Genomic DNA, 11,173 nt, shown 5'->3' with positions numbered 1-11,173 from the left:
TAAAGATTAAAATAAAATATTGTGTAAAATTAAATGACTAAATATATACTTAACGCAAACATTAGACACAATTATAAGACATCCTTCAAAAAGTTATTAGTGCTCAATAGGCAGTGCAAACACCATGTGCATACTAGGCCAAGCATCAAATGCATAATATATCAAGTAGTTTACAATGCCATTTGTGCATCTCACAACATCTGTGAAACTTTAATGTCCATTACCATTCATGTAGTTACATGCAAATAAGTATTTATGTAGCAATTTTTCGTTAAAATTTTAATTATGTCATATTAAAATAATAACTTAATAAGCTAAATCTTAAAAAGGATGAACTGTATATGTCTAAAAATTATTATATATAATAAAAAATTTAAAAATAATTTAAAAATTAAAGTTAATACATCTTTATTATTATTTCTTTTATTTCCTAATCTTACATATCATTTATTTTTCATTCTATATATAAAATAAAATTTTTTTATTTAAAATTTTAAAATAATTCATCAAAAAAAAATTTCCAGTAACAATTTTATAAATTGTTTCATAACTTTAAAATCATATTTAATTTTTTAAAAAATACTTTTTGTGATGATAAATGTTGTCACCAAAGAAATTATATGAATTATTTTTAAATTTTAAATTATTTCTAATAAAAATATTTCTAAGGGTGACATTTTATCACTACTAAAATTATTTTTGGGTAAAGGGATAACAATATTTACAAAATAGTCAACCACGAGCACCCAATATTTTAAAGTGAGAAAAAGGGTAAAATAATCACAACATTATATAGATAGGTGCAAAAGTAACCAAACTGTTAATTTTGACCTAACGTCATTAATTTTAACCGTTAAATGTTAACTATATATGTCACGTGTTAATTTTTGTTAATATGAACTAATAAATGGACAAAAATATTTACGAAATCATCGACTAGGAGTAAAAATACCCTTAAAGTCGTAGGTTATGAGTAAAAATACCCATAACATTATAGAATTGGTGCAAAACTGATCAATCTATCTAATCTCTTAAATGTTAATTGTTTAACTGATACCTATGTAAAAGTTAACTATTTTTCACTGATGTAGACAAATAAAAAAAATTCCTAGATGAAATTCTCTGGAGATTAATTGGTCATTGTATGAATATCATGTGAGAAAATATCATTTTGATTAAATATCAAATTAAATCGCATGTTCCTTTTTAGCAGTGGTAAAAATCATTTGAAAATTTTGAACTTATCATAAATGCAATTGCTAAGGTTGTGACAATATTTTTAAGCTAGATATGCTCAATCTCAATTTTTAATTTTGTACAACCTATCTCATTATATTAAATCTCAACTTTTGCAGGCAAGAAAAATAACTAGAGAAGGAAAAAAGAAGGGAGTGAGATATGTGGTAATGGAAAGAAACTATGTGACACTGAGTTTGATTGATTAGTTACTATTGCATCCATTAAATTAACATTACAAGTATTCATATGATGATCGATCAACATTCATAAAAATTCATTTGGGAATATTTTTTATCTACATCGACAAAAAAATAGTCAACTTCTGCTTAGGTGTCAGCTAAACGATCAACATTTAAGGGATTGATATATTAGTCACTTTTGCACCGACTCTAATAATGTTATGGGTATATTTGCTCATAACCTACACTTTGTAGATATTTTTGCTCCTAACCGACGACTTCATGAGTATTTTTGTCCCTTTATTAGTCCACATTAGCAAAGACTAACACGTGGCATATACAATTAGCATTTAATGATCGACGTTAATAACGTTGGGTCAAAGTCAATAGTCTGATTACTTTTGCACCCATTCATGGAATGTTATGAGTATTTTTATTATTTTTCTCACTCTAGAATAATGAGTGCCCATGGCTAACTATTTTTTGAGTATTTTTGCCCCTTTGTCCATTATTTTTTATAGTAACTGCTAAGTCACTACCAAAAAAACTTCATTTGTTTAAAAAGGTAAGGCATTTTTAGCTGAATATCACCCCTCAATAAAGTAGCTACCTACTTTCAAACTAATCCTCTTTTCATATTTACCCTTCTTAAATACCTTATAATAAATATAAAGTCATTCATTAATAGAGACACTTTTGAAAAAAAAGAAACGATTATGTCTCGAAAAATTAAAAATATTTTATATTTTTTAACATTTAACTCTTTAAAAAATATTTTATATTTTTTAACAAAGTGAGTATATTTGATAGTGGCAATTAAAAGTCACTGTCAAAAATCACTGCTGAAAAAGTCGCCACTTCCAAAAGTAATTTATTTTGTAGTGATAATTAATCATTTTCTAATTTGAATAGGAAAAGAGCTTGCAATGAGATTTAATTATTTAAAAAATGACGTATTAAATAAGAATATGAAATAATAATTTTATTTTTTTAAAACAATATTCATAATTTACCTGCCCTCTTTAATTTCAACAGGGTAGTTACAAATGATTTGCATATATGACTCACAGGGTTAATTTTTTTTTATTTGAATGACTGAGTCAAATTGAAAACTTGGGGCCATGACCCTCACGGGTCCTTTTCCCTACCAGTACTGTTTATGTGCGATTCATTCAACTGGTAAAAGCGACCATTACTCGAAGGTGCTGACTTGTGATTTCCTACCACGTTGATCCACCAATCAATAATAGTCGAAAACTTACCAAAAGAGGGGTATGGTTTCTCTCCCTTCCCTACCCGTCTTCTTCCATTCTTTTTCCTTTCTGGCCACTAAATCAAAATTTAGGTCCTGTTTGAATATTTAAATAAAATAATTAAAAAATAAAATAAAAATAAATTAAATTACTCTTTCTTTCATGGTAAGTGTAATAATTCACTAATATATACTATAAATATATAAATAATCACACTCTTCAAAAATATCATGAATCATGATTTTCAAATCTATAAACTAAATTTCCTCCTCTCTTATGAATGCACTCACCTATATAGTAACAATAATTTAAAAATATAATAAAAGTAAACTAAATTGAAATATTTTGAAGGAGATCAAATTTAAATTATTTAAAATCTTGATCTAATAACTAGAAATTAAAAAGAGGAGGGAAAGAGGATGGGAAGGAAGTGAAGCCCCAAAAGAGAATGCCAACACATGCTTAGTGTACTTTTCATCGCTATGTGATTAGTTGCATTTGGTTGTAAATAGTGAATCATGACATTGGCTTTGCGAAATTCTTGCATATTTTTATTGAAAAGAGTATGAATGATATCGCCTATCAGGTCTATACAAAATTTATCAGTGTTCCCCTGCTGTAGCTGACTCTTATCTCAAGTCTAACTTTGTGCAAACAATTTCAGCTGGATAAATTTCAGTGTCATATGGACTCTCTACAAACACTCCACCTAACATTGGACAAACGAATTATGGGCCAATTCACTAGATAAAACGGGTTGAAAAATTCAATCCAACTCATTTTCGCAAAAAATTATTAATTTTTTAATAATTTAAAATTTATATAATATATATATATATATATTTCATATTTTAAAGCAAATTAGCAATTAAAAAATTTGTAAATAAATAAAATAAACATAGAATTTAACAAACAAATTTATTTTGTTAGATTTTTACTATCAATCATCTTCTCGTCTAGGTGTATTATCTTTGTCATTGATAAAGAAAATTTGAATATAAACCCATATTATTTTTCTCAGTGAATTTATATTTATAATTTTAATCAATAGATCTTATGAGATTAAGAAACAATATATATTCAAAATATTTCTATAAAAACTAATAAATCATCTTCAAAAACTATAACAAAAATTTTATTTGCAAATTGTAAAAAAAATTTATATTATATTTTAAATGTAAAGAACATATTTAAAAGTCATAAATTATATATTTAAGAAATATTATCATTATTGCAGATTTATAAAGAGATATAATGTAATTAAAAAATTATTTTTTTAAAATATATTAGCCTGCGGACCATCTCCTTTTAGCCTAACCCGTTTTAAAAAACAGGTCAATTTTTTCAATCCAACTCGTCAAATTATGCGGGTTAAATGGGCTAGGCCGCAGGCTCAACTTATTTTCCCAACTCTAACTCCACTTACTTCGGATTGGGAGAGGACTGGTGCACCCTCTGCGATCAAATATTATTGAAGTGCAAACTTGCTATACTCTAATTGGGAAGTGGAGGTTTTTTATTCTAACAAAGAAAATCTACAAATGACTGACTTTCTAGCCAAAGGTGCTCAACATAGAGAGAAAGATACCTACCTTTTGATGGAACCTACTGTTGGTTGCTGTGTCTTTTATTGGGCTGATAAATTTAGAATTACTTATTAGGTGAATTTTGTGTAGGCTGTGGCTTGTCTTTTGTATGTCCAAAGAAAAACTATTTCTCAGTGTTGTAGTTGTATTAATTTAGTATTTTCAATTTTTCAAATCCAAAATGTCGATTTTTTAAACAAAATTTCCATTAATTAGTAATTATATTAATAATTGCACCTACGTGTGTGCGTGTGCGTACACGTCCATCGATAGGCATGGGATAACACTTCATTGGAAATGTGTAAGTTCCTCCTCAACAAGTAAATGAACACTTCAAAGGTCCTTAAAGCTTGATATGTTATATATATATAATTTATTTGGCTTGTTTCTTTAATTTCTTTCTGGGTAGCTGCACCTTCAGCCTTCAGGGGATATGGTTGTAGCGTCCTCTGGACTAGGAGCTTATAATTAGCTGTGAACTGGTTGTAGAATGTACATATATATGCTTACGTGAATGATAAGATCACCGCTTAATATTTACGCGTGTGTGTGTGTGTGTTCTCGATTTTATATGCGTGTTTTTAAAGTATATGTCTACTATAGTATAGGGTGGCTCATAATATATGTAAATGTTACTGAACTGCATTATTGATGATCTGACCAAGTAGCATGATTAAACAAAAAAAAAAAAAAACAGAGAAGGTGAACCCCGATCTTTATCCATATTAGAAGAATAGATCGATTAGATCGATGCAATTAAGTGCGTCAGGTTTCACGCATTCGAACCACTTAAGTAACAACAACACACATTACTGAGCACTGAGCAGCGGCTCTGATCTCTCTCTCTCTCTCTCTCTCTCTCTCTCTCTCTCTCTCATAATTGTTCTCCCCACGTATGTGTATACACCTGCTGGTTCAATATCAGCCACATATGTATGTGAATCAATCATCGGATATATGTATATATGTCGACCGAAAGGAAGATAAAAAAGTCGATGAATTGGACAATATTATATATATTATTATCATATTTTAGTGTCCTTTGTTTGCATTTGAAATTTTTAGATATACGCATATGCTTGTTCATGCAGTCTTTGCATATCCTTGACTCTTCGGCATCGTAATCTGTAGGTAATTCGTAACCTCTCTCTCTCTTCAGAATATATATATATATATATATATATGTATTTGAAAGCAGTATAGCTATATATGTGTCGTCAAACGTCAATAATGAACCGATCCATGAGTTATTTCAATTATTTGAGTGAGACATAAGTTGGTTCTCGTTTCTACGTACCTGATCTCATCGTCATCATGAAAAATGAACACCGTATTATGGACACGTATTTTCCGATGAAAAAGGATATATATGTGTCTTCGAAAATGTAACAAAGAATTGGTTTCTTACTTTTACATATATCAACTAGTTTTTCTTAGTTTCAGTTGTATAACTAGTATAACGTAACATATTTCCTTTATAATATCTTATTGGGTTTACATATATCAACTAGTTTTTCTTAGTTTCAGTTGTAATATTTTTTTATATTTACATAATACACTTTCAAATGGGAGGTTGTTAAATTAATATTAATGTCAACGCCCTTGTGGAGTACCGTTAACGTACGCCGTTCACCCTCCGCGCGCCTTCGCTAGTGTTAGATTGCGAGTTTAATCCTACCTAGCTACAACCCTTTCTTTGTACAAGGATGGATCTGGAATCAAATTTATGTGGGACCAAAATGCAAAACTACATTATAGTCGAGGGTTAAAATTAATTTTAATATTTTTAATAAATAAAAACAAATTAAATTTAACAAATTGTTTGTACTATGTGGGGCTAGCATCCCTGCTTGCCTCCCTAAATTTGTCTCTGCTTTTGTAATTAAAAAAAATTTAATAATATAACGAAATCAATTATGTGTAGTTGACAATGATTCAAAAGCAATAATTATAAATGCTTTCAAAAGAGTGGAGGAAAAGATAAAACCCGCATTACCCATTTGAGTAAAAAATTGGGAAAGATGGGAAAAAAGAAGGCTTAATTGAGCTACGGTGCGTCGATATTTATCATATTCGTTGATACTTGATAGGTAATGAGAATATGGCGCATAATCTTAAGCCATGGCTTTCTTATTTTGTGTTTTAAGAAAAGTCTCAATGCTGGCTCGATAGTAATAGAAAATATCTCAGTATTAAAGAAATGCTTTTATGTGACATGTACAAATCATTGATTAATAAAATTTTCACATATATAACGTGCGATGAATTGTTTCTTGTAATGAATATAACATAATGGTGACCATGTTGTCTTGATATTCGTCTGTATCCTGATATTTGTGGGTTTTGTTTTGTTTGTTGTGTTTTTTTTTTTTTTTAATAGAGGTACCTTTTTATTCTTAAAATATTCTTTAAAAAACATTCAACACACCTTAAACTATAGTTAGAGCATTAATTTTGCTCTTAAAATAATTAAAATCGAACACTTTCACCCTTGCCGTTAAATTTTCTTACAGTCAATATTGAAGTCTTAATTAACATTTTCTAATAGTTAAAATTTGGAATTTAACGGCAAGAAAAAAAATTTCATTTTAATTACTTTAATAGTAAAATTACTCTAACTAATAATTTAGGCTCTTTGGTGCTCATCGGAGAATACCTTAAGAACAAAATACAACTTTATCGATTTTTTTAAAAATATTCATATAGGTATCTTAGATTTTCCATTTACTAATTATTTTATCTTAATATAAAATTGGTTTATATTAAAAAAAACATAGGAATATTAAGTGTTTTTTTGTTATATCCGTATTGGATTAGTTTTTACTGTTAATTAGTAGAAGATACTTTTAATTAATTTAAATACACACACACTCCCTGTAGTCTGTGGTATAAGAAGTCTTCTAGAAGAATATTTTTATTCTTAATATAAAGTACTCGATGGAGTATTAATTACATTTTTAATATTAATATTATTTAAATTCATTAATTATGATAGAAAATGTAATGTAAATTTAAAAATTCTTCATTTAAACAGGGATAAAATTAAATTTTATTACATTTTCAGATGAAGTGAATGATTTAACCACTTTTACTTGGTTTTGAAGAAGCAATCAGATACTCCCTTTATTTCTATTTATAGTAAAAACTATTACTTTTTACTTTTTTTATATAAGCAAAATTATCTATTACAATAAGTATTTATTACACATTTTCTAAATGATCATTTATAATTTACATTAATAATAAATAATTAATACATGCTTATATTAATTAATATAGGGCATTTTAGTCTATTTTTTATTTTCAAACATAATTATTATGGTTAACTAACTTTCTTAAACTATGTGATATATTTTTTTTCTCTTATAAATGAAAGGGAGGGAGTGTGTCTTCTGATATGGACCTCTCTACAAACCAAAAAATAATGTATTGGTTACTAATTTACTATTCTAAAAAATGTTAGTTAAAACTTTAATTTTTTAAAAAAAATTGCTTCCTTTTAATTATACTCTTATTAAATATCCTATATAAGTGCTTGGTAATAATAATTAAAATTTTAATGTATTATTTTTAAAAAAAAGTCAAAAAGAGAATAGCAATATAATTAAAAAAATTATAAAAATGATCTAATATTTTATATTTTAAATTAAGTAAAAATCTATAAGATATTCTATATTATAATTTAGAGGAAGTATATAAATATGCATGTATGTAAAAATTTCAACATTAAGAGTTAGCAATTTAGTCAACCTCGCGGCATGCATGCACCGGGACAGGGAGCTCGTGCGACGTGGCAAAATCCCAATAATATATAACCTTTCTATATTAATTCATATTAATTGCGTGGGGGTAATGTTGTCACATGGTTGAATATCTAGATCTGGAAGAACCAAGTAGGGTATGGGGGCGTGGGAAGTCAATAATCCAAATTTTACAGGTTTAGTTAAAGAATTAAGGCTGTTTTTTATTTTTAAATTATACATGAAAAATCATAAATTTAATTAAGGGTTAATTTTATTTGTTAACCTCGGAATTTTAATTCCTTTAGACCCCAGGCAATAATTATATGCTAGTGGAATCCACATAAAATATATATATATATTTTAATAATAAAATATAATTGTGAGGTTCACTTTGTGTTTTTTTTTTCTATATATATAAATATATGGCGTGACAGGTCATCACAGCCTCCAAACATTGCTGCAGCTCTTTCTATCAAGGTTTCTACTACGTTGTACCAACACTTACCTTCTTCTTCCACCTCTTAGATCAAACCCTCCCTATGCACTCAATTCCTTCATCTCCTCTGCTGCTCGTCTCATCAGACTCCTTATGTAACTCTTTACCATCTTCTACTATGTCAAATCCAACATATTTGTCACTCGGACCATAGACCACAACAAGCTCACCATCACCTTCTTGAAGAAGCTCTCATTAGAGTATCAAACAATGTAGTAACTGTACCAATATATATGTTGCAAACAAATTACATGCCCTTGCCCAAGAAATAGTCAAAGTGAATACATTTCAATCCAATCCACCTGTGAATATTCATTTGTTGCTTATCAACCTGTCACGTCGTATCACTCTCGTCTTGTTTGCAAGCATTTACAAGCTTCCTAATAAAATTTGGGATGTTAGATGCATCACAAAGGGACTCAAGAAGAGCAAGGTCAATGACGATAGAGTGCCGACTGACATGGGAATAGTGAAGGCAGTGTCTACTGGGTAGGACAAAAGAGAGTGTGTGAAATTATCTTTTGTTATGACGCTCTCCTAACAATGAATAAGAATGTAGGCTTCCCAACATCACCTACCTACATAAATGAGCCCTTTCACGTAATAGATTGACTCCATCATTGCACCACGCAATCGTCTTCTCCGAGTGCCCTATAACGCCTCTTGAGGCATCTTTGCATATGTGGGTGCCTTAAATGCCGCTGCTTAATGTTGGTGCATTATGCTTGTGCCGGCTAAGCATGTTAAATGAGACAGAGCTTAGAGAGAAAGAACGAGAGGGAGATGTGGAGAGAAGAAAGAGAGAGTGGAAACATGAGAGAGAAGTGAGGTGTGTAACATCTTCAGTTTTAAATCAGGTTAATTAAGTTTAAATAAATTAATTAAGTGTATTAATGAGTTGTATGGCCAGAGGGGTTTAACTTGGCAGGCCAGAGGGGTTTAACTTGGCATAATTGTTGTGATTTCAACCCAAGAAGTGCATCTAGATCGATAGCAGGCTACCCAAGTAAGGAAAGAAGAAGAAAAAGTAAAGATTTACTCTCTGTGCTAGATGTCATGACGCGTGGTCAATCCCCACGGTCCATAAAGACAGATTTGAATCCAACAGGCTCCTCTATGCCATGTGCCACAGCGAAAGGCAATGTGCACTGCGGTGCACGGCCAAAATTTTAATATATTAGTTTTATATCTATGCGAGAAAAATGAAGAGAATTAATGAGCTAAGCTAGGGCTTGAAGAAACTAACTTATAGGACTAATTTGGAGTTCATAAAGACCAGAGGTAATCTTCCTTATTTAAATATTCCTCTCTTCTTCCATTTTCTTGATAGTAAAAGTTAGGGTTTGAATGATAATGGTGATTTTCAATTCATAAATGCTATGGGTCCAAATCTATTGACTTAAAAAGAATTAATGGGAGTAGATTTAGCTAAGTAAACTTGGTATTTATGGTTTTATAATAATTAGTGATTAGAAGACATTAAATATTCAAAATTCTCATAAATATAGTGGTTAGGAGCAATGTGGTTTCATTAATGATCATTTAAGAGTTCAATGTTATTAATGAGGGTTAAAGGAAACTAAAAAGCCTTATAGATACTTTTACATGAGTCAAGGTAGAAGCAGAGAAGATCATGGAGAGGAAGGCCCAGAACTTTGTTTGGAAGTCTATTGTGTGCCGCTTCGAGGTATCGCGGATCTTAGTTACCAATAATGGGAAACAATTTGATAACAGCTCATGAAGAAATTTTTGCACAGAACTTGGCATTGAACACAGGCTCACCTCGGTAGGTCATCCCTAATCACCCAACCAAGAAAATGGTCAGGCTGAGGTAACCAAGCGCACCATATTGAAAGGGCTCAAGACTAGATTAGATAAGGCGAAGGGCTATGGACAAATGAGCTGCCTAGTATAAGTCTTGCGAAAAAGGGCTCACTGGGGAAACATTCAGAATAGCTCAAATAGCTATTAAGAAATGACGAAGTGTTAGTAAAAAATAGCTCAAATATGGATACTGATATTTTGCATGGTAAATGCTTATAGAGTAACTACCATTGACACCATTCAAGCTTCTTGGAAGCTTTAGAAGTGAGAAATAAAGGGGTGAAACCTTTGACCTCTCTAAGGTTTAAGGTAACTAGAGAAATTCTATCTTATAATTTTATTTATTAGTTTATGAATTTATGATTGATCATTGAAATGTGTAAATTAAAATGAAATACAAATATGGCTTGATTTGTTAGAAAACTCACTAGATCAAATTTGTGAGTTTTATGCCTTGTGATGTAAAATTTTTTTGAGAACAATATAAGTGGATTTTTGTATTACGTTTATTTAAAGTTTGATGACTTTGCGAATTGAGAAGTAACATGAATTTTTATTTATGAGAAGTTTAATAATGTTAAAAATAGTGGAGTTCAATGATTTTGAAAGTGTAAAGTACAATAATTGTGAGATTGGAGTTCAATGACTTATTTGGTTTGAAGTTTCATGAAAATACATTTAAGAAGTCCAATTATTTGTGTAAAGATGAACTGCAATGAAATTGAAAATGTAAAGTTCTATTAAAGATATAAAGTGTGAATTATGGCAGGAATGTGCATTGCATGATCTTGAAAGGTGGGAGTTCGCCTAAGAAGAGGAGTAGATGATAAAATCCATATGGTAAGGCCCATCT

The sequence above is a fragment of the Prosopis cineraria genome, unplaced genomic scaffold (assembly GCF_029017545.1).
Source record: "Prosopis cineraria cultivar Desert tree isolate PC_DT_omini unplaced genomic scaffold, ASM2901754v1 PC5, whole genome shotgun sequence".
Classification (NCBI taxonomy): domain Eukaryota; kingdom Viridiplantae; phylum Streptophyta; class Magnoliopsida; order Fabales; family Fabaceae; genus Prosopis; species Prosopis cineraria.
The sequence above is the reverse complement of the archived record's forward strand: the minus strand, read 5'-3'. Positions refer to the sequence as shown.